The following is a 24,137-nucleotide window of genomic DNA, read 5'->3' as shown; positions in this document are numbered from 1 at the left end:
AGCTGGAGATAGCTGGTTTTGGCTGGGCACCCAGCCTGGCTAGGCTGGTCAAGCTGGTTTAAGCTGGTCATCTCCCAGCCTGACTAGGTAAGACCAGGCTGGAAATGGCCCAAACCCCTCTAAAACCAGGCTGGTAGACCAGCTTAAACCAGCCAACCAGCCTGGCTTAAGCTGTTATTTTAGTAGGGATGTTGGTTCTCTACCTGAAATATTTAATTAAAAACACTTCAAGTTCATGTTTCTGGCATGTTTAACATTTCTTAATTGACATGTTAATGTTTCCATCATGTTTTAACTGTTTGATTTAGTGGCTAATTCGTATAAATTCGTACGATCTAATTCGTACAATTTAGTATGATTTGCTCATCACCCAATGACGGTTGGGGTAGGGGTGGGGTTGGGTGCCACGCTTCCTTTTTAAAATCTTTCATTTTCATACAACTGAACTCTTAAGAATTCGCACGAATTAGTCACTAAACTGACAAAAACTTCCGTTTTCTCACGAGATCAGGCTGGTTTTACCATATAGTTATCATTGATTTAGCATAGTATTTATCCTGCAACCATGCTTCTGTTGTAATTAACATGCTGCTAACATGATTTATACATGAATCAACATATTGTTAGCTTGCTTCTAGCGTTGATATTGCTAACATGAATTAACTTATGTTCCAACCATGAAATAAAACGTTTCCAGAATACTAGCATGTTTCTCTACTTCAGATATTTATTAAAAAACACTTTGCCTTCAGGTTTCTGGTGTGTTGTTAATGTTTTTACCAGCTTTTACCACATATGTTGCGATCTTGGTTAGAATATAGCTAGTTAGCATTAATTTAGCAGAATTCTTATGCTACACCCATGTTTCTGTTATGCTTGATTTATATATGAATCAAAATGTTGCTAGCATGTTTCTAGCACTGCTAGGATATTGTTACCCAATTAGCTTATGTTCCTATCATGAATTAACATATATTTAGAATGCATTAGCATGTTGTTTCTCTATCTCAATTTATTTGAAGAAACTTCAAATGTATGTTTCTGGCATGTTTAACCTTTCTTAATGAACATGTTTGTAATGCTTCCACCAGGTTTTACCATATATGTTATCTTGGTTGGCATAGAGCTAGTTAGCATTGATTTAGCAGAATTTTTATCCTTCAACCATGCCTCTTTCAAGATTAGCATGCCGCTAACATGATTTATACATGAATCAACATGTTGTTAGCATGTTTCTAGCATTAAAAGCATGTTGTTAATATGGATTAGCTTATGTTCCTCCCATTAATTAAAATGTATCCAGAATGTATTAGCATGTTGGCACTCTACCTCAAATATTTATTTAAAAAACATTTTGTTTTCATGCTAACCAGCATAAAGCTAGTTAGCATTAATTTAGCAGTAATTTAATTCTGCACTCATGTGTATGTTTCTGTCATGGTTAGCAAGCTGTTAACATGATTTATACATGAATTGACATGTTGCTAGCATGCTTCTACCATATTGTTAAAATGAATTAGCTCATTCCTACTATGAATTATCATGTTTCTAGAAAATATCCCTATAGAATGTACACAGTTTTTTTTTCATGAGTTTGGTGACTGAAAGTGTCATGCTCTATATATAACCTAAAGCAAACATTCTTGGGAAGTTGTCGGAAGATTTAACACTCAAAAGAACATAAGGAGATAAACCTGCACAAGTTTCCGTGCATCTTACACACTTCTCTATCCCAAGGCACTTTTCTTCCCCGGAGTGTATTTGGTTCATTCTCAAGACTGCATCACAAATAAGCTGCTTTTCCCTCCATATAGCCAAGAGGAGAATTTATTCTTCGGCTATCCGGTGCAGTCCTGCCCAACTTTTAAACAGCGATGAAATGGGCTTGACACCGGGGGCACACTTGGAAGACGTGCTAACTTTACAGCCTCCCTGGAAGGGATTTTTTCCTCCCCTGCTTTTCATTTTTATTATATTTTCCCCCTCTGCAAGGTCAGGCTCCTCAGGCAGTATTTTGGGTTTACCCATGTGTTTACTTCTGTATGATTTATAACATAAAAAAACGACTCTGGAATGAAATATTCACTGAGAATTTTTATGAATTCCAGAAACACGCATTTGGATTCACATCCACTTGACGTCAGAGTTTAGTCTAAAAGCATATCAACTACAGTTTACAGTGTACAGTCTATACAAATAAAAAAAAAAAATATATATATTTTTTTTTAAATGAAGTGTTTTTTACGCTTAACACAAGCTAAATATTCTAGTTTTCAGCTAGAAACACAATTAGTTTACTTAATTAGTTTACTTGTATTGGCAAATTAATTAGCTCGCTTTAAAGGGACATCAATTTTATTGTAGATTTAAACAGTTCAGCAGTCTGTGACAACCCAGGCTCATTCTTTTTAGGTACCTATATACATTTCTGGAGAGTGCAAAATACATCCCAGGAGCTACGTTTCTTTTAAAGCTTTCGTTCTTGCGAATTTGCCAGAGGCCACTGTTTATACTTTTTTAGATTTCTTTTGCGAGTGTCATTCGCGCCTGCTCTTTTTGCGTAAATCCACTAGAGGCCGCTGTTAACTGACTGAATAACTGACTGACTGATCAACTGACCCATCCTCCTCCTTCCCTACAACCAATCAACGACGTTTTCAAAAGCAATACAGAAAAAGTGAAGCAGCAGCCTTATTTTTACCACGTTTTCAGATTTTACCACATTCTCACCCTGTTATTTACTTATTTTATGTTTTAGCATTTGTTTTTGTTTTACTCGCTTTCTGGAACCATTCTTCAATAGCTTTGAACCCCTTCATCACGGCCAACTCCACTCTGTGTCTCAAATCCTGCAATGTACGCGGCGTGCAACTGGACAAACTGGTAACATAAAGAAAGCGGTCCATATGGAGGGAAGCAGTCAGCTGGTAAGCGCAAAAAGAAACATCATCATACCATTGTAAAAATTAAATGCAACCATATCTACCTCTGGCCACATATTTTGTGATCTCCAGAAATGTATATAAGGCTACATTTTTAGAATAACCCTGTGTTGGGGGAAAGCTCCGCCCATTAGTGACTATTTCTCCCTCATTAGCATTGGACATTAGATGTGTTTTTCAATCTCTGAATATGCTGACACAGGCATTTGTAGCTCTGACCACTTTTAAAAAGCACAATCTCTTTTGAATTTAAAGTGACAGTCCTCTTTAAGAAAAAACTTATCTAGATCTTTGGACTGGAAACAAGACATTGCATTTTGTGCAGTGTGATGATGAAAACTTCTATTAATTTTATTTAAGATAAAGTTATAAGATCACTTTTAATGTCAAAAACTAGATTTAAACATGGGAAAAATATCAACTGTGCCTACTTGTTATCTCGACAAAACTTCTGCTGGGTGGTTGACATGTGGTTGCTTGGTGTTTTGATTGGATGTTAAAGTGTTGCTGTTTTGTTGCTGGGCGCTGCAATTGGTTTAGAGCAGAGGTGTCTAAACTCGGTCCTGGAGGGCTGGTGTCCTGCAGATTTTAAAACCAACTTGCCTCAACACACCTGCAAGGTTGTTTCTAGAAAGCCTAGTACAGGGGTGTCCAAACTCGGTCCTGGAGGGCCGGGGTCCAGCAGATTTTAGCTTCAACTTGCTTCAACACACCTGCAAGGATGTTTCTAGAATGCCTAGTAAGAGCTTGATTAGCTAGCCCAGGAGTGTCTGATTGGGGTTGGTACTAAACTTTTCAGGACACCGGACCTCCAAGACCGAGCTTGGGCACCCCTAGTTTAGAGCAGTTCTATGCGCTTGTTGGGAATTGTAATTGGTTATCAGAGCGTTGCTATGTGGTTGCTGTATTCTGAAAAATTTAGTCTGAAAACAAAACACAGTGAGAACAACAATCTTAAAACTAGTTATAGCAACTATAATAGTATCTATATTAAAGCACTACAACATGCAGTTTCCTAAAAATGTGCAATGTTGCTGGAAAAGTTAATTAAAAATGACTGTGAAATTTCTATTAAGTATTTTCATGCAGATTACGACAATAATCTTAGGCTGTTTCTCAATTTCAAGAACGCAGAGAACGGACTTGTGTTCTTGTGGAGAGCGGTCTTGCCAGGTGTCCTCGGAAGAACGAACTGCGAGGGCAGAGAATGCGTCCTTTGAGAATTGAGATGCTGCGTTCTTCCTGATGATCACATGACCTTCACGTGTTTTAAATGGTAAATTATTTAAACATTACAGCATTCATACAACGATTTATTGTTTTTCCCCTTTTCAAAATATATACTTTGCATAAAAACATTATAAATATACTCTGCACAATATAAATAAAACAGATTTTAATACAAATTTCAGCAAACAAACACCCTTAATGTGTTTATTCCTTTATTAAGATGTTCATGGTAATGTTTACTTTCACCGTTTCATTTAGGGAAACTCCTGAGGTAAATAGTTCATATCTCTGAACTTAAATAATAAATCTAAATAAAATTCTGCGCTTCCCACCTCCAGTCGCAATGACTTCTGGGACGTCCAGAGCGAGTTCGGTGCTGAAGTCTGCATCGGTGCGTCCTCGATATCAAGAACACATCCGGGAAGTTTCACGCGTCCTCCGTACTTGCGGTCTTGAGTATTGGAACTGAACTTAGGCAGCTGATGATGACGTTTCACGAGAACACGAGGACGCAAGACCGCTGAAGAACGTATATTGAGAAACAGCCTTAGTCTTTTTCCATTTAACAAATAACATGTGCAGTATCTGTTGCTTCAAATGTTCAAGCTCCTGAAAGTTGTGTGAATTCTAAATAAGCCGTTAATGTTCTTCTTGTTTATCAGCTGGAAAAAAATCTGATCTAAACCTTTTCTTCAGCAAATGCGGCAGCCCACATCCCAAACAGAGATTTTTATCCCTGGTAATTTGTTTGCTGGATGGTTTATGGCACATTTTCGAGCAGATATCTAAATATCATCACACCTCTAAAATATTCAACAGCCTGAACCGTGAGCTGAGAACCTGAACCCTTCCACTCTCATCATGCTAATGCATTACCGCCATACACTCCCAAAACCTCGACATGGAAGTAAAACACTACAGGTCTGCTGTGGATAAAGTGGTTAATATGAAATCAGGGGTATACCAGGATAAAGTTTCTGCTTTTCAGGACCTCTCTAAAGACAAGTAACACAATAGCAAGGTAAAATAAAAAGAAAAATCTGCTGCAAAAATAAAGGGAATTATTTACAGGTGCTTTCACTCACCGACAAAGATGGAGAGGAGGGACGGCAGCTCTCGTCTGATGGATGGATGGTGTAATGCGCATAGTCTTGTTGTGGTTGTACATGTGTGATATATTGAGCAAAGGAGGAGATCTGGCCACCATCCAGAGTCACATTAAGCCAGGCTTTATTAAAGATGACTCAGCACTTCGCTAAAATATCTTACGACGCATGAATGTGTTCATAAATAAGTACGCTGAAGAGTCGATTACTAATAAATAGTGCCATTTTAAGTGTGCTAAACTGTGTATATTACCAAATATGACATTTTTTACATTAGAAAATGTTCATGGTGATTTCCTGCAGTTGCTACAAAGCTTCAATAGATGAATACACTAGATATCGCAGAGGCCTACCGACCCTGAGCATGCATTAATAGCGCTGCCACATTTGTACAGTGCTCTTAGGACAAATGTCAATCAACCTCAAGTCAAGACTATGGACTTTAGCGATGTGTACGGGTGTAGTAATGAGCAAACAAAGAAGCTTAATTGCAGAACATTTTACAAATACATTTTTGTATGTTTCAAACTTTTGTGCTAGGTAACATTATTGATGATAATACAGTCTCTTACTGCACTGAGCATAAGGCAAAGTAGCACCAACTCGCACTGAATACTAGGCGTATGCTAGTTTTGTTGAATAAAATAAGCAAACGATGTAAATTAAATATGACAACAAGATGCTGCGGTGCTGGAAACTTTTCGGCTAAGTGAATGAGTCGTTCATGAGGGGGATTCATTCACAAGCGAATCAGTCCTTTGATTGTTAGAATGAGAAATAAAAGCAGGTGAGGGGTGTGTTTCAGGACATGGATTAGATTATATTTAACAGGGAGTGAGGATAATACATTTGCACACTAACACACTGTTTGTCGACAATGCCCCGCCGTTTATCATAGATATATGTATTAATGTGTATATATCTATGGCTCTGGATGGCCAGTCCCATTTTCATTTCAAAGGAGCCCTACCCTGTACTAAAATGGTGGCTCTAGTGACGCATTCCGTCTAATAGACAACAATAGAGTAGGCGACATCAAATGTAAATATCTATGCAAAGCTTCTGCTGGGTGGTTGCCATATGGTGACTAAGGAGTTCTGATTGGTTGTTGGTGGATTGTTTTGTGGTTGCTGGGTGTTCTAATTGGTGATTGGAGTGCTGCTATGTGGTGGAGATTGTAATTGGTCATTAGAGCACTGCTATGTAGTTGCCAGAGGCTGTAATACATTATTGGAGGATTGGTATGTGGCTACAAAGGGTTGCAATTTACAGTGTTGTTATGTGTTTGCTGGGGGTTGTATTTGGTTATTAAAGTGTTGCTATGTAGTTGCCATGGGTTCCAGTCTGTAGTTAGAGGGTTGCTATGAGTTGCTGGGGGTTGTAATTGGTTATTAGAGTGTTGCTATGTTGTTGTCGGGAGTTGTAATAAGTCAGTGTTGCCATGTTGTTGTTGGGGGTCCAGATTAAGAGATAGATGGTGTTACTATGTCATTTATGGGGGTTGTAATTGGTAATTGGACTGTTGTTATGTGGTTGCCAGGGGTTTCGATCTGTAGTTAGAGTGTTGCCATGTGGTTGCTGGGTTTATACTTGTTATTAGAATGTTGCTATGTGGTTGCTAGGGGTTTTAATATATAGTTAGAGTGTTGGTACAGCATGTGGTTTCTGGGGGTTATAATTGGAAATTAGACTGTCGCTATGTGGTTTAAAAAGATATTTATCTTTACTTATTGTTGCTATGTGATTGCTGGGGGTTCACATCAGCAGTTACTTGTTGTCATCCACTATGAGAGTAGGAAAAACTATTCTTGCATTCCATCACTGATTGACATTTACAAAGTTACTTCTGTCTTATAAATCATACCCATTTGAATGCTAGTACAGCTGTAACAATGTAATACTTATAGTTAATGATGCTTGCATTAATTATTATCAATAAATAAATTAGCAATAAAACAAATAACTTATGGTTAAAGGTTGAGTAAGAGGATTTGAAAGTGGGAAAAATCCCTTTAAAACAATTGTCAGTATTCAAAATGAAGACAATCATAAACAAAAGAGTAGGATTTTTGAGAGTTAAGCGTGAGAAATGGCAATAACAGGCTTCTGTGCGCGTTGAGCAGTTCATGATGTTGAGCCATCTTAAGTGGATTACAGTTGACTTAGCACTCCACCTTCACAGCAGGATGTCTTGCTCCGCTTTACAAGCCTCGAGAAGCCCGTTTCGCTTGTACTATAATGCTCCAGCTTCTGTTAATCCAAGAACACTAGTCCTGTTTAGTCATTGTTAGCCAATTTCGGCTAATATGATAATGAGGCTTTAAACACACTGGGTGCAGAGTTCACCGCAGCTTAAACAGCCGTTCAGTGCATGAGCGAGCGTCTCTGTGGTTCTGGTTCAGGGTTTGTGTTCATGCTGCAATTAAATGAGAGAAAATTAACTACAGAGAGCTGTTAACAGGGAATATGACAAGCCAAGAGAGCTTTTAATTACTTTATATAGCTTACACATATTACACTTTATATTCGATGCTTGCAAGTGATATTTTGCAATTACATGCACAAAATGCCCCTAATATCTAAAAACATCAGTGTCTATAAGTTTATATAATTGCAACAAGGACTTTGGGGAAGTTTTCTGCCTTTTTATTAAATTAGAAAACCTTCATTGTCTCTTAAGTGTTTTCATTTGTTACTAGACTAGCTTCAAACAGAAGGAAATACATGCTGACTTTATAAAGCAATAAAAAATGTTCAAGTCTCATTATATTCCATTGCATCTAACTAGTATCTACATGAATCTTATTGATTTTCCTGAAAATAATAGTTTTTTAATTTGGCATTATCAACCAGAATTTTATATAAAAAAATTAACAGTGTTAAAATTTAAAGAGCCCCTATTTCACATTAAAAGGGTCATATTTTGGTTTTAAAGAGCCCATATTATGGGTTTTTGAAAATTCCCCTCCATGTAGTGTGTAACACAGCTCTAAGTGAAGTGAAGTATCCAGCTAAGGCTTAAATCTGTAAGAATACAGTGTTTGAAACGGTTGATTCATCTATAAAAGAGTCGACTCATAGTGCTTCAAACGAGTCGCCTTGATACCGATTCATTAGGTGTTTCGCCATGACGTACGAACGAAACCAAGTTATTCACGTGCACGCGCAAACCCGGGAGATTTCAAACCTGAGGCCCCGCCCTCTGACGCAGAAACCCAGACACACACACACACACACACACCCACAAACACACGCACACAAACATGCCGGTCGATTGAAGTCACACTGCAGATGGATATTATATTGAGTCTCTACCCAAAGATGAAACATCAGCATTATAACCAAGCAGTTGGAAACTTCTGGAAGCTACATGCTACAAAGAATACTTCATCTGAGTTTGTTAAAGGAAGGATCAGTAAAGAGTAACTTACTGCTGGACGTCAGGATGGATTTCCTCCATTTCTCAAGTGTAAGTACGTGCGGTTAAAGTTGTTGCCTCGTTGACTCTAGCTTGCAAATGTATTTAGTTGTGATTTGTTACTTGGAACCGAGTGTACTATATCAGGTTAACTGGCTATATTCTCTTATCGCGTGCAAAGTCACGTTAAAAACGCGACGCGTGCTGCTTTGTTTATGGAGCTCCGTGGTAGAGTTCTGCTCCCGCGATTTATTCGGAAATTTATTCCCGCGCCGAAATTTCGAATAAATTTCCGAATAAATCGCGGGAGCGGTCGGTAACGGGTTTAATTTGGGACCGGGAGCGGGCTGTTTAGCAATATCATGGATATTGCTATGCGAATGAGAAAGAGAGAGTGTGCTTGGTGATTGTGTGTGTGTTAGTGCGCATGCGCGCGTATGAGAGAGAGCGAGAGAGAGAGCGAGCGAACGAGCTTTGTGTGCTTGGTGCTGTGTGTGTGTGTTTATACAGACAGCTTGGCTGTCTGGACTGTATAGCTGGGTGAGTTTTGGTTGTGTTCTCCCCCGCTCTAGCGGGATCGGGCGCGGCGGGCAGAAAACGGAGCGGGTTCTCAGGCTAAAACCTGGCGGGTGCGGGCGGAAGCGGGAGCGTTGTCGTCCGGAGGTGTGTGTGTGTTTTTGTGTGTGTGTGGCAGCTAAAATCCACGCCTACACTATCGAGCGTGTATGAACTGTGATTACTTTTTATATTGCTGATTGGCTATTGGCCATTTCACTCTCTGACTGAAGGCAGTCAACCAATCGCGACAGACTGTCATCGGTCCAATCAACGCAGATTAGCTTCGCGCTAAGGAGGGGTTTGGGAACAAATGAATCACTGGACGATTCATACGGGAGTCGCTGGGATAATTAGGTAAAAATAAATGCAGATTATAAGACCATGAAAGTGTTTTTTGACCTTGCATGCATATTAGACTGTTGTTGGAGACCCTTACAACCAAGATATGACCCTATTTCATGTATAATATGGGCTCTTTAAAGGTCTCCAACAACAGGCTGATGTGTATGCCAGGTCAAAAAAAAGCTTTAATTGTCTTATAATGTGACTTTATTTTTACCAAATTATCCCAGTGACTCCCATATAATTCATTTAGCAATTTATTTGTTCCCAAACCCCTCTTCAGCACGAAGCTAATCTGCACTGATTGGACCTATGACAGCCTGTTGAGATTGGTCGACAGCATTCAGCGCGAGACAGAGTAAAATGGCCACCATGGCTTATCAACAGTTTTGAAGTTGTCAGATTGCAGATGTATGTGTGAGCATACCTGCCAACGCTCACATTTTCCCGGAAGTCAGCCGTATTTCAAACCCATCTCGCTCCACCTTCCCATTTTGCTATTTATCCCGGAAAACTCACGTAATTTCAACCACCCCCCAGCATTTTGGTATGGAGGAAGAAACTGGTTCATGAAATGTGTACTGATAAAGTTCCTGTCGAGCTCTGACAAAGTCCCATACATCAATAGTCTTTTATGATCCTTTCTTTTACAAACTGCCGACAAATCCTCTGTTGTATGCTTGTATATTCCAGTATCACTTGTCAGAACAATAACGAGAATAGCACAAGGCAGGGCTATAATGCTGAGGTATTTTTGCAAAAACAGACCTCATCCACTGATTCTTCACAGTTTCATCTTTCACTTCCGATAATATCCAGCTGAGCAATCGTACTGACTTCACGCCGAAAGACTTGTTATCAAGAAGATTCATTTGAAGCACTATGTGTCGAAATGCATATTACATTTTCATTGATGCACACTAGTCCAATCAAAGCAACAAGTGTGGATTTTGGGACCATGCATGCATACTTAAGGTTTTTGATGATGTTGCCATCTACTGGCCAACATGCATAATACTGCTTTTTAAACTTAACTGTATTGTCGAAAATTTTTCATAAACAAATTAATGTCTGTTTTTGACTATATTATTTTAGTGTAAGCATACCCTAAATCAGCTTAAAAGCTGTCTAACAACAGTTTAAAACAGATTAGCACTGCTGTATTTGCTAAATTTGGAGTATTATTCGTCCATAAAGACATCGCCTGTACACTTTCTTTCTACCCAGGCTCATTCTAAAAAACGTAGCCCTATATCCATTTCTGGTAAGTGCCAAATACATCCCAGGAGCTGCATTTTTTGTAGTTCTTGTTTTCTTGTATCCACTGGAGGCTGCTGAGTATGCTTTTTGAGATCTCATTTGTATCGCGAGTGCCACTTGTGCCTGCTGTTCTCACGTAAATCCACCAGAGGCCGCTGTTAGCTGACTGACTGACCAACCGATCGATCGATTCTCGCACCCACCCCCTTTCCTAAACCCAACCATCAGCGTTTTAAAAAACTCTGATTGACCAGCACCCACCCTGCCCTAAACCCAACCTACAGTGTTTTGAAAAAGCAATTCAGACAAAGAAAAGCTCTCACGGCAGCCTTATTTTTATTACGTTTTCAGATTTTGCCACATTCTCACGCTGTGTTTACTTGTTTATTTAATTTTTTGGCTTTTGTTTTTGTCTTACCTGCCTTCTGGAACCCTTTGGCCAACTCGAATCCCGTCTTTGCAGTCAACGTCACTTGCGTCTAAAGTCCACTGACGTATGCTGCGAGCCACTGGAACTGGTAACATATGGAGGTAAACGGTTAGCTCTTAGCCCAAAAAGGAACACCCCATAGCATTCGTTTAAAATACAAAATGCAGCTATGTGGACTTCTGGCTACATAATTGCGTGATCTTCAGAAATTTATATAGGGCTACATTTTCAGAATGAGGCTATGTTGCTTTCTTTTGTAAGCATACACATTGCAAAGTGGTGTGATTGAGTGTTACCTTACCATCTTTGAATTGTCACCAAGATGAGGCATCATTCATGTTGTTCCAGTCAGGATATTTAGTTGTTTATCTGTGTAGGCGATATGAGTGCAAAAGCAGAGGTATTCTTCATCAGCGCAAATGTGTGAAGATGTAGTACGCCGTCAATCAAATTCCACCACCCTCGATAAAACCCAGCATGGAGGTGAAGGTGAAAACAAGCCAAGCTCTTTCTTACATCGCACCTGCATTCACTGGATTAGATACCCACTCAAAATATGCAAATGCAAAGCCATCAGCTCAACAATATCTGTAGCAACGGAAAAACAGTGTTGACATCCATGTCAAATGCATCATCTGCTTTTATTCCACTTTTTAACGGAATAGTTCCCAAAAATAATATTTCTAGCGCTATGTACTGCCATGACATTTCTAACTTCCATATGGTCGTTTATCTTCAACTCGATCGCTTTTCATCCCCGAAGAACTGCTGCAGTTTTTTCATTTCTGTTCAGAAGTCATTGTTAATGTGTCTCCTGTTGTCCTACCTCTGTTGGACAGCTATAGAAAAAGAGACCTTCTTACAGGTGAGTGAGTCCAAACCATATGTCTTCTTGTGCCTCGGCAGGAGAAAGAGTTCTGGATCAAACCTGATATTTCTTCAATACATCTGCACTGCTCTGTTCTTTTATGAGTCAGTCAGGGCAATTTGCCATCTGTCCGTATAAAAAGCATGCACTTTAAAAGGTAAAAAAATAAACAAATAAATAAATAAATAAAATAGAAATAAAAATGCTCTTTCTAGGGGGCACTGGACAAGATGTTACTCGAAAGAAAGTTTTGATGAAGATTAATATGGATTACATCTGCTTCTTCAGTATGTTGCATACTTTCAGAAGAATAAAATATATATTTTTTTTCAACCCATTCTGAAAATGTACTGCTATATACATATCTGGAGAGCTACAGATACATCTCAGGAAGTACATTTTAATGCAGTTTTAGTTTTCACAAATCCATCAGAGGCCACTGTGTATGCTTTTTGAGATCTCAAATTTCTCTCGCGAGTGCCATTCGTGCCTACTGTCCTCGCATAAATCCACTAGAGGCTACTGTCGACTGACAGACTAAAGGCTGATTCATACTTCTGCGTCGCTGACGCATAGCCCTTTGCCGTGGCCATCACTGACGTGCACCTCTCAAAAAATGTAACTACACGTCGCAACGTCGCGTAGCGTAAGCTCTGTGATTGGTCGCCTTGGTAGCGCTGACCAGTCTGGGCGGGACCGAGAGCCGCGCGAATGGCGCGAGCGATTGTTTACAAGTATGAAGTACCGTAAAGGAGCTCAGGATGGACAATTTTGTTTTGTTTTTACCTCATATTTAAAGTTGTTGCACGTCCGCCGGTTCCTGCCTCAAAATGAGCGAGTTTGAGCCACTTGTACATCCCGGAAGTGTTCAGGAGAAGCAAGAAAACAGCGAAGAAACTCGACACAGAGACACATTTACACCTTACTGCCAACTAGCGTTTCGGAAGTGTTAATGCAGACCAACAGAGACAGCGCACAGAAGTATAAATGCACAGCCATGCGCGTTGCCTGCGCTGTGGGTTACGCCGGTCACTTGACGCAGAAGTATAAACCAGGCTTTACTGTTTGACTGACTTACCCTCCTCTTTCCCAAAGCCCAACCAATATTGTTTTCAAAAGCACAGATTGACCCACCCACCAACCTACTTTTCTACACCCTACCGACAATTTTAAAAAGCAATCCAAAAAAAGAAAAGCCCTCGCCTGATTTTTACCACGTTTTTAGATTTGACCATATTCTCACCCTGTTATTTACTTGTTTTCATATATTTTTTTGGCTTCTGTGTTTGTCTTACCTGCTTTCTGGAACTGTTCTTCACTGGACTCGAACCCCATCGTTGTGGTCAACTCCTCTCTGCATCTCAAGTCTGCCGACATACATGGCTAACTACAGAAAAAAAACGTGTAACAGTGGGAAAGCCGTTCATGCGGAGGCAAAGGGGTCAGCTGGTAAGCGTGAAAAGTATCAGCGTCATAGCGTTCGTTTTAAAGACAAAATGCAGCCATACATAATGAACTGATGATCTTTACGGCCAATCACAATCTTTTCTGTTGAGTATGTAAACACAATGGCCAATCAGTGACTTTTAAGAACGTAACAGTGCTCAAATTTTTAGTGGGAAATAGACGTTTTGTAAAATTTCAGTACTGATTTGTATTAAAGTTGATACTTTTGACAACACTAATTCCTTGTTGTGTGAGGGTCAGAGTCATAATCAGAATCTTTTGGCCTAATCCCAGTTCTACCCCTTAGCCCTTCCCCTTACCCCTATCCCTCGTTTTAAGCATTTCCGTGAAGGGGTAGGGGTGTCCCAATTGTTTTAAGCTTGAAGGCGTAGGGCTAAGGGAAAGGGGTAAATACCCCTTTGAATGAATATTTTTTAGGACCACACTCAAAACCAGGGGGTAAGAAAAATTCCTAGATTAAACCAGCCAAAACGGCAAGATAGATGCACCTGTAAGTAAGGAGATCCACAAAATAATATTTTTGTCATTATTGCGAATTTTTACAACAAACAAGCATATGTTTTAATATGTACATAACCACGTTCGTGTTTTACCGTCACGCTTAAAAAAAAAAGCTAAAAAAAAACGGTAAAATGACACCCAACAAACAAGGGTTTTACAACAAACAAGCATATGTTTTAATATATACATAACCGCGTTTGTGTTTTACCATCACGCTTAAAAAAAAAAACAATAAAATAAAACCCAACAATTAAGGGTTTTACAACAAATAAGCATATGTTTTAATATATTCATAACCACGTTCGTGTTTTACTATCAAGCTTTAAAAAAAAGTAAAATAAAACCCAACAATTAAGGGTTTTACAACAAATAAGCATATGTTTTAATATATTCATTACCATGTTCGTGTTTTACCATCATGCTTTATAAAAAAACCCCCCAGTAAAACCCACTAAATATCGTTATCTATAATCCCTAATAATAACTTCTGTACAGCAGTCTTACAACATTATGACACTCTAATACCCTGTCAGAAACGTCTAGTGGCTGGGAATGAGCTTTTTACAATGTCTGCTATAATGTTAATGTTGTTTTTGGTGTGTTTACATAAATGAATATATCCACTGTGTAAATGCCCAGTATAGTTACAATCTAATTGCTACATTAGATCATTATGATTACATGATATCCTTTCCTTAGGTGATTTCTTGAAGATAATACCAAAAAATAAAGCAACTGTAATAACTACAGCAACCGCCATCAACTGAACTCATATAAAGCAAGAGACCACAATGACATAGTTTGACGTGTGCGGGTGCTGTAGTGGTGTCCCATTTCTTAGGGTTAAATTTTGGAGCCCTTCTCCTTCACACTCAGCTAATTAAGCCACTTGCTTTCATGTATTTAAGGAGAAGTTGATGAATTAACATGTTGTAAATCCAGCAGCTCTGATCATTGCAGCGCCCATCACTAGTCACAGATCAAATAATATGATCTTCATTAAGCTGATTAAATGACGCGATACATGTTCTAACACACATTTTGAGAAAAAAATAAAGAATGATATATGCCTAAATCATCTGGGCTGCTGTGTCACGATAAAATTGATGCATTGCCATTAAAATTTTACCTCAATGTGTTCTAAATAATGCTTACATTAAAAAACCCTAATACCTAAATACCTCATAAAGTGGCTGGGAATTGTGTAAAGTTGGTTGCACAATTCAGTATATCAAACCTAATACATATACTGCTGTATGCTGCTACTTGCCATTAGCTACAGTCATCTCCAGATTCACAAACGGCTACCTCCATTGTGTTCTTACAAACATAGCTGTGTCCTATTATTAGAGTCATCTTTCTGTGTTGATATACACGCAGACCCCCAATTACCTCTGAGTGACAATCAACTCAAAGTACCTCATATGCTAAATGGCGAATGAACACAAGTATCTCCCACATCCATTTGCTCTCAGTTAAGTTGCTGTTTATTCTCTTCTGCAAATTACGCCAACGAGAAGGCCATTAATTGCTGGAGGGGGGGTGAGATCAATTGTTAGATTGTTATTTCATCCATACGCTTGATGAAAGGCGAGGGAGGGGAATGAGAGGGTGCGAGCCCGGGCTACTCAGAGAGCGAGGATGACACCGCCGACTATAACGAGTTGTGTCTTTCCCATTAATCAATGCCTTCCACGCAATTTGCCATCTGTGAATTGGGACTGACCCGTCTCGGGGGTCACTGGCCAATTTTCCGCAGCGGTCGGTCTGCGTCGGGCTGAAATCCCTGCACACGGCGAGCGTTGCTGGTGAGTGATTTGATTGTCCCTTATATAGCCACAGGCAATGACGATCTGAAGTTTTTACCTCCCACACCTCAAACTTTTCCAGGCACGCATAACTTTTTCATCATTTGCATTCGACATTTGATATTACTGTCGAATTGATAGAGTGCTACATTACTCCACAGGTACAAAAAAAGTCCTCTAATGCACATTTGCAATTTGTAATGTATCTAAAATCATAATCCCATCTTTAAAATTGCCTTCGACAGTAGCCATTTGTCTCTGTCATAAACGAGAACAATAATTTGACTCAATAACAGCTCCCGTTGGCATCTGTCAGGGTTTTTGACTACTCAAAACTGAAGTGAGTACATTTTTTAAATGCTAAAAGACTTTCTCCTTTCCCTGCAGTATTAGGTTTGTAACAAATTTGCATTGTGGCAGCCTGCAAACGAAGTCTACTGTACTTTTACCCCCCCTGCAAACACAGTAGTTGCAACTGAGGAAGAGCTGGAAGAGTTTGTTTACATGTCGAGAAGATGCTGTTTCATGTGCTGTGAAAGCAGATCCACTTTGCATAAACTCGAAGGATGAGAAATCAGGCTCACGTTGACAAGGAAAAGCTAATTCTATATTCACAGTTTGTTTACTGGTAGTGACACATTAAAAAAAAGCTTTGTTATCAGAGAAGTATATTACTTTGTGAAGTTTTATAAACTAACTTCGAGAGGATATGATTGATCGTGGCTGGTCCCGCATATACAACCATTGATAAACCAATCAGGATAATCCAAGCCTTCAATATATATAGCCTGGTTTGTTAATTTTTGAAGAATCCACGCATCCACCCCATGTTTCCTTTACAAAGTGGAGCTCTAGAGACCTACCTTGGACCCTCCTCTATGCTATACAACCAGACGGGAGCCCTGGGCTTAAATACCTCCAAGCTTAGGGTTCTCTCCCAGGACAGCATGCCAAACCTGCAACTAGTATCAAGTAAAAGCTAAGTATGAACTCTTAAAAATAATAATATATTAATATTTTTTACAATCCTAGAAACACAATACACAACAACACATTTTAAACAATGTACTAAAAATATTATTTTTAATAATATTAGAAAGAAGTATATGCTGGTAAAAAAGTACTATACAGGGGTGCGTTTCTAAATACCAACGATAGCCAACTAAGGTTGCAAGTTCCGTTGTTACAAACATAGTTCGTTGATTTGACATTTGCCAAATCCATCGTGCCAATTGACATTCCCAAACTGCGAGGAAACTTGTAGGTTTTCAACTACATCTTTAGAGTAGTAGTTAAAAACAAAGTTCCTGGTTGTGTTCTATTCCCAGTTATCCCCTTTTGCCTTATTCCTTTCGAACGTTCCAACATTTTATCTTGGAATAATGAAAAAATCATCTCTCTTGTGTAATTTCCTTTAAAGCATTTTTACAGTTCAGTTTTAGCGATCTTCATATTGACAATTGCATTCACTTCGCAGTGCACTTTGAAAACATTTATGCCATTTTGAACGCAGCCGTGGCTCTTGACGAAAGCTATATGTGACCTATTATATAAAAGCGAAATTTACTTTACGTCTCCAAAGCTTGTAAAAACAAAAATATATAACATACATCAATGGTTTTAATTTATAGTAGGTTATTTATTAAGAAACGCATTTGTATTGTAGGCCTATATGACATGAGCCTGTTGGTTAGAACATTTCTGCAGTGGTTTGAATGGGTCAAATTGTAAAAGTAAATAAATAAATGAACAATATCCTACTTATTTATAACAATAATAATAAAACATTAATAACAATAATGATTAGTAAGTAGGGTTTTTATTCTTTTCTTAATAAATAGCATACTGTAAATTACAATCATTAGCCTAACAATTTATATAATTTATATATGAGATTAGCATGTTAGCTAAGTGGTTTTTATGTTTTAGAATAAAATATGGTATAATTTCAATAATATTTCTAAAGCAAACGTATGCTCTATATGTAATGTTGACATGTATTTCAAATAATATGGAAAGCGAGTGCATGTTTTTACCAAAATTAATATTAGATTTTTTTTTAATGTGTGTGCATGTAAAACAATATAATTTGCACAAAAAAGTAAGTTTTATCTCTAAAGAAGACCCTGTTTAGGGCGTAATTATGGATGTTTTATGTTAGAACTAACATGGTTCAAACGCTGGATCTGCAAACAAAACAGCTACTGTCATAGTTCAACAACAAGTTGTCATTTTTTTTGGGAGACCTACTCCAGTATGTCTATACATCGCTTTTATAGGTGTAATTTTAGAATTTTAGAGAGGGGGTAGGGTTGGGAAATGTCCTTGAGCCGGGATTCGAACTCGGGACACCCTCACATGCTACTGCACCATATGTCAGTGCACTAACCACTAGGATATTGAGCCGACGTAATTTCAGAAAATTGGCTCAAAATATAAATATTTATTTAATTTTTATATTTATTCAAATTTGCATTTGGAAAGTATAAAATGTCAAATATAAAAGCATTTCTAATCTGTAGCTAGTCATGAGTAAAATTATTCATGTAACAAAATATGTTTGTGATGGTTAGGCTGTAAACATTCTCACAAACCTGGGGACTGTAGTCTGAAGCCTACTGCTTTACGAATCGAGTGCAGAAAAAAAAGGTGGTAAAATGCGCACAAATTAATCTCAAATTATGCCAAAGTCTAATAATATTTCATTTATTAAACGTACACATTTTCTACTCTTTTATTGGTGCATATACTGTAACGTGCATTGTATACGTTTGCCATGACAACTTAACACGCCATCTGCATTCTGGTGTCATAAAAATGAGCAGATATTGTGATTATTGTTGAAAAAGGTGATACATTTCGAAAATATTTTTAATGTTATATGTATTTTTTAACAAAATCTCAGATTCTTTACGATTTATTTAAAGTGAACATTTGGAAATGCAGTCATGTTTGTGCTTATTTTGGTGAAATTAACTTAAAAGTAATACAAAAGTAACTGATTACATTTAAAAGACAGTAATATTGTAATGTTACACTCAAAAAAAGTATTATAAACGTTTTTACTTTTTTAAAATAAACTAAAACAACAAAATGAGATTGAATTGAGTTTTTTGGGACAACTTAACTGTTTTCAATCATCTTAAATTTGATCAATTTACTCAATTGATGGGTGGCATGCTGACTAAGTGGTTAGCACTGTCGCCTCACAGCAACAAGGTCGCTTGTTCGAGTCCCGGCTGGGATTTCTGTGTGGAGTTTGCATGTTTTCCCCATGTTCATGTGGATTTTCTCCAGTTTCCCCCTCAGTCCAAAGACATGCGCTGTAGGTGAACTGGATGAACTAAACTGGCCGTAGTGTATGAGTTTGAATGAGGGAATGTATGGGTGTTTCCCAGTACTGGGTTGCGGCTGGGCAACTGCTGCGTAAATAGTTGGCTTCCCCTAATAAATAAGGGGCTAAGCTGAAGGAAAATTAATGAATGAACTTAATTGATTTGTCTTGGGACAACTTGAATAATTTGTGAGGAACCCTACCACTAATACTAATTACATTCAAATAAAAGTAACTAGTAATATATGATGTATTGAGGAAGCCTACAACGTTGAAATTTGGATATGGTAATATGTGTAGCTTTTAGTTACCAACACACACAGTAATTGGAAGATCTCTAAAGACCATCAGTGCAGAACAGGTTCTTAGAAAGAGGGTTTTAGGCCTTGGATGGGTGTAAAACTGCTGAAGGAGACCACCAAAACAAAATTAGGATCCTTTAAAACAGAATAATGGAGCACATAAAGAGTGCAGTTAAACTTTAAACAACTATAAATAAACCAACACTCCGATTCTCCCCCAGAATGTTGTAAACATTCCACTGTTTCTGAACAATTCAACCATGCCAGCACTGCATTTGCTCAATGTTGGAGCACATCTGTTTATCCAGATCAATGGCAGCCAGGATTGTTAAAGTAGCACAGAATCTCCACTTTAAATTTCTTAAATGCATTCTGGAGTGAAATACTCACTTCGAGATAAATGAGCGGTTGCCGAAGCACACACATCTGGTTATCACCTCAGCAACTTGCAAATCACCATTAATTGCTTGTCTCAAGAGGGTCAAGCACCACGCCAGGCCTCCCACCATTTCGCTCTGCCCACGCCAGTGCTAACAGGAGAACAGAAGCACACGTCCCCAGGCCCCTGTCTGCTTCTCGTCCATGATGAAAGAACTTCTTCTCGCTTGTTACCACCACCTTAATTGGTTTCAGCGAAGAGCTGCACCACGGTGGTAATTGTATTTTATGATCATTGAATTTCATTAAGTGTCTAATTGAAACATTATGCCCCGGTGCAACAGGGAAGCTAATTAAAAGGAGGAGCTCCAAACAATCTGCTGCCAATGAAGTGGGAATTGAAAAATTGATTAAATACACAACTTTGCCACAAAGGTGGATTTGCTTTGTGAGAAAGTATCGTGATGGATTTTATTGGGTGTTTTTGTCGATGGGTGAGTAACTATCATATGACATCTTTCCAATCTGTTATAGTTAGCTTGACAACCACGGTAAGGCCTTGTCCACACGAACAAGGATATTTTACATGGGTAGTTTGGCCATTCGTCCACATGACAACACCCTACCAGGTGACAGAAACCAAAACTTTTGTAAAACTCCAGGCAGAGTGAAGATTTATTTATTCATTCATTCATTTTCTTTTCAGCTTAATCTCTTTATTAATCTGGGGTTGCCACAGCGGAATAAACTGCCAACTTATCCAGCGAATGTTTTACGCAGCAGATTCCCTTCCAGCTGCAACCCATCACTGGGAAACATACATACACACTCGTTCACACACATAGACTACGGACAATTGAGCTTACCCAAATCACCTATACCACATGTTGTTGGACTTGTGGGGGAAACTGAAGCACCCGGAGGAAACCCACGTGAACGCAGGGAGAACATACAAACTCCACACAGAAAAGCCAACTAACCCAGCAGAGGCCGAACCACTGACCTTCCTGCTGTGAGGTGATCATGCTACCCACTAGGCCACCGTGATGCCCATCAGTGATTAAAGATAAATCTGATCAAAAAATTAAACAAAAGCTTTTGTCTTGTGACGTCAGTGTGCACACTATTTACTTTTTTCTGATTGGCCAATTTGGCTTTACTCTAAGGCAGTGGTCACCAAACTTGTTCCTGGAGGGCCGGTGTCCTGGAGATTTTTGCTCCAACCCTAATCAAACACACCTGAACAAGCTAATCAAGGTCTTACTTGGTATACTTGAAACATCCAGGCTGGTTTGTTGAGGCAAGTTGGAGCTAAATCCTGCATGGACACCGGCCCTCCAGGACCGAGATTGGTGACCCCTGCTCTAAGGCTTTTATGACCACCTGCTGATTTGGCAATGACTTGCACTTGAGAGTGTATCACAGTTTGAGAAAACTGTTTATAAAAATACTTGTGGACGTGGTCTAATTCTACTAAAATTAATTACAGATCTGTTGACTGTAGAGGATATTTGACTAATGAACTCATTACTTTTTTGTTTAAGATATTAGCTTGGGATAATCAAAGTCTGTTAAATATTCCTTTTGACTTTCAGCAGATACTCTTGACGACATTTAAATGCTTAAAGTTTGAGATTGAAATAAAATTGAGACATGTGATTGGCTGATTAGATATTTGGGTTAAGCACCAGTTAATAATAATAATAATTCCTTACATTTATATAGCACTTTTCTGGACACTTGCTTTACACATTTTTTGGGGGGATCTCCTCATCCACCACCAGTGTGCAGCAACCACATGGATGAAGTGATGGCAGCCATGTTATGCCAGGCCACATACTACACACCAGCTGATTGGTGGAGAGAAGACATAATGAAGCCAATTATGATAAAGGGATAGTTAGGAAGCCATGATGGACAGAGGCCAGAGGGCAAATTTGGCCAACATGCCGTGGTTAAACCCCTACTCTTTTTCGAAGGACATCCTGGGATTTTTAGCTATCACAAAGAGTCAGGTCATCAGTTTAACATCTTTAAGCAGTAAGCAGTTCTAAGCAGTATATAGTCCCTTTCACTATACTTGGGCATTAGGACCCACACAGACCGCATGTTGAGCAGCAACCTAGCTTTTCCATGTGGTCTCCCATCCAGATACTGACCGGACACAACCCTGCCTGGCTTTAAACTAATAAAGTGTTTAAAGTGATAGTTAACCCAAAAATGATGGCAGCTGACACTGATTGCCTATAATAGTATATTTTTTTCTACTATGGAAGTCAATAAGTACCAACAACCAGCAATCTTCCAAATATATTCTTTTGTGAAACTCATAAAGATTTTAAACCACATTCAAGAGTTCACACTTAGCTGATGATTGATTATAAAGCTTGTTTGGCATGCTGTCCTGGGAGAGAAGATCCTTGAGCCCGGGGCTCCCTCCCATTTGCAAGGCAAGAGGGGAGTTTGAGCTCTGGTAGATCTTGAGAATTCCCCTACTGTAGTAGTTAAAGAACAGATAGGGATTGCTCTTAAGAAATAACTTCTTACTAGGAGCATGTCTATGGTGCCTATTTGGACTAGTCGATTGACATAAGTTGCCCATGGAAAACCCACGTGAGCATGTGGAGATTGTGTAAACTCCGCACAGAAATGTCGACTGGCTTGGTAAGGACTAAAACCAGTGATGTTCTTTCTTTAAGTCAACATTGCTAACCACTTAGCCATCGCACCACCTATCTAGGAATGGAGGAGGAGTAGGAATGGAAGGGGGGATTCTTCAAAGCAAAGGTAGCTGTGATATGGAACTTAGGGTATTTATAGTGGCTTAGGAATCATCTGATTGATGAATCATAAATAGGATAATGCGGGACCAGCCGCAAGCAATCATAAGCAGGTGATCTCCCGAAATTAGTTTATAAATAAACTTCTCTAAGTGAGAGTAAATGATGAGGTAATTTTCCTTTTTGGGTGAACCATCCCACAAAGTTTGCCTCCAGGGTTAGAATTAGAATGTTGATCTATACTTGAAAGGGATTCCTATGCCACCCGCATCCACCAGAAAAAAGAAAACCAAGAGGATACTGCAGTTTTGCAAGAAAAAAAAGGTGAGCACTGGGGTTACAGAATGGTTACAGAAAAGACTTAGCAGAGAGTTCATGAGAAGAAAATCTAATTATAAACCTCAAGTCCAAATTTCTCTCTCACCTCTTAAGCTTACAGAGCCCAAAAGACACTTGAGGGTGAATCTAATTTTTTTGTGTCAAAACACCCCATTCTGTCTTGTTCCTCATCCTTCTAGAACAAATCAATGAGATTCATTAGGTTCAAATCCCTCGGGATTAGTTGTTGCACAGTCACCAAGATAAGGAGGATAAGGAGGTGATGGAGTGAGAGAGAGAGAGGGAACAAGAGAGGAGGAGACGCACACAAAAAAAGAAAACAGATTAATGGTGCTCCATCACTGCAGCTGAACTAAAGATAGTGTGAGCCAAACAATTTTGCTGCAACAAACGTGGCAGTATTGTACTGTATTCAATAAGAGCTTCTGCGCATTGATTTGGCTGTCAAACCATTAGTGATGACTGGCTTCACGTCTCATTGTTTTAGAGCTCATAAGCTCTCCTTATCTGCTCGACATGATGGTGCAGGCTGTACTCAAAGCCATTGGACAATGTGCTGCCTGTCAGCCTCTTTACACCTTCATGAACTCATGTTTGCTTGGCTAATAGTCGCCCTTTCAAGCGGACATTTTTCGTGTTTATGCAGTAACGGTGGACGTTGGCGGGGAAAATAACAATAAATACATTATGACAAAGTTAAATTTGATGAATTTTACAAATATACAGTAGTCAACATGATATTGCCGCTGTGATTGCATTTGTTATTCTTTGTTAAATGATTGTATTATGTGTGGAATAACCAACATAGGCTCATTCTGAAAACATAGCCCTATATACATTTCTGGAGATTGCAAATTATGCAGCTAGAGGAACTCATGGCTGCATTTTGTCTGCATCAGTTGGGTTTAGTGAAGTGTGTGGGTGGGAAATTGTTCGTTCAGTTAGTCAGTTAGCCAGTCGACTGCGGCCACTGGTTGATTTACGCAAGAAGAGCTAGTGCGAATGCACTGCAAAAAATGCATTTCTTCGATTTTTTTTAATCTTGTTTCTAATCCACATATCTAAAAACAGTTA

The 24,137-nt window shown here is 38.9% G+C and overlaps 1 long non-coding RNA gene across 2 annotated transcripts; it reads right to left on the bottom strand.

Moving 5' to 3' along the window:
- Positions 1-5,388: 5,388 nt before the first annotated feature.
- On the bottom strand, positions 5,389-14,201 carry LOC141380903 (uncharacterized). Of its 2 annotated transcripts, XR_012400271.1 has the most exons (4): positions 13,450-14,201; positions 11,588-12,280; positions 11,275-11,371; positions 5,389-7,694 (listed from the first exon to the last, which is right to left on the bottom strand). It is a non-coding gene; the product is annotated as an uncharacterized lncRNA (long non-coding RNA). The 2 variants fall into 2 exon arrangements; XR_012400270.1 differs by lacking the exon at positions 13,450-14,201 and having other exon boundaries at positions 11,588-13,236.
- Positions 14,202-24,137: the final 9,936 nt, after the last annotated feature.

The sequence above is a fragment of the Danio rerio genome, chromosome 25 (assembly GCF_049306965.1).
Source record: "Danio rerio strain Tuebingen ecotype United States chromosome 25, GRCz12tu, whole genome shotgun sequence".
Taxonomy (NCBI): domain Eukaryota; kingdom Metazoa; phylum Chordata; class Actinopteri; order Cypriniformes; family Danionidae; genus Danio; species Danio rerio.
The sequence above is the reverse complement of the archived record's forward strand: the minus strand, read 5'-3'. Positions and strand labels throughout refer to the sequence as shown.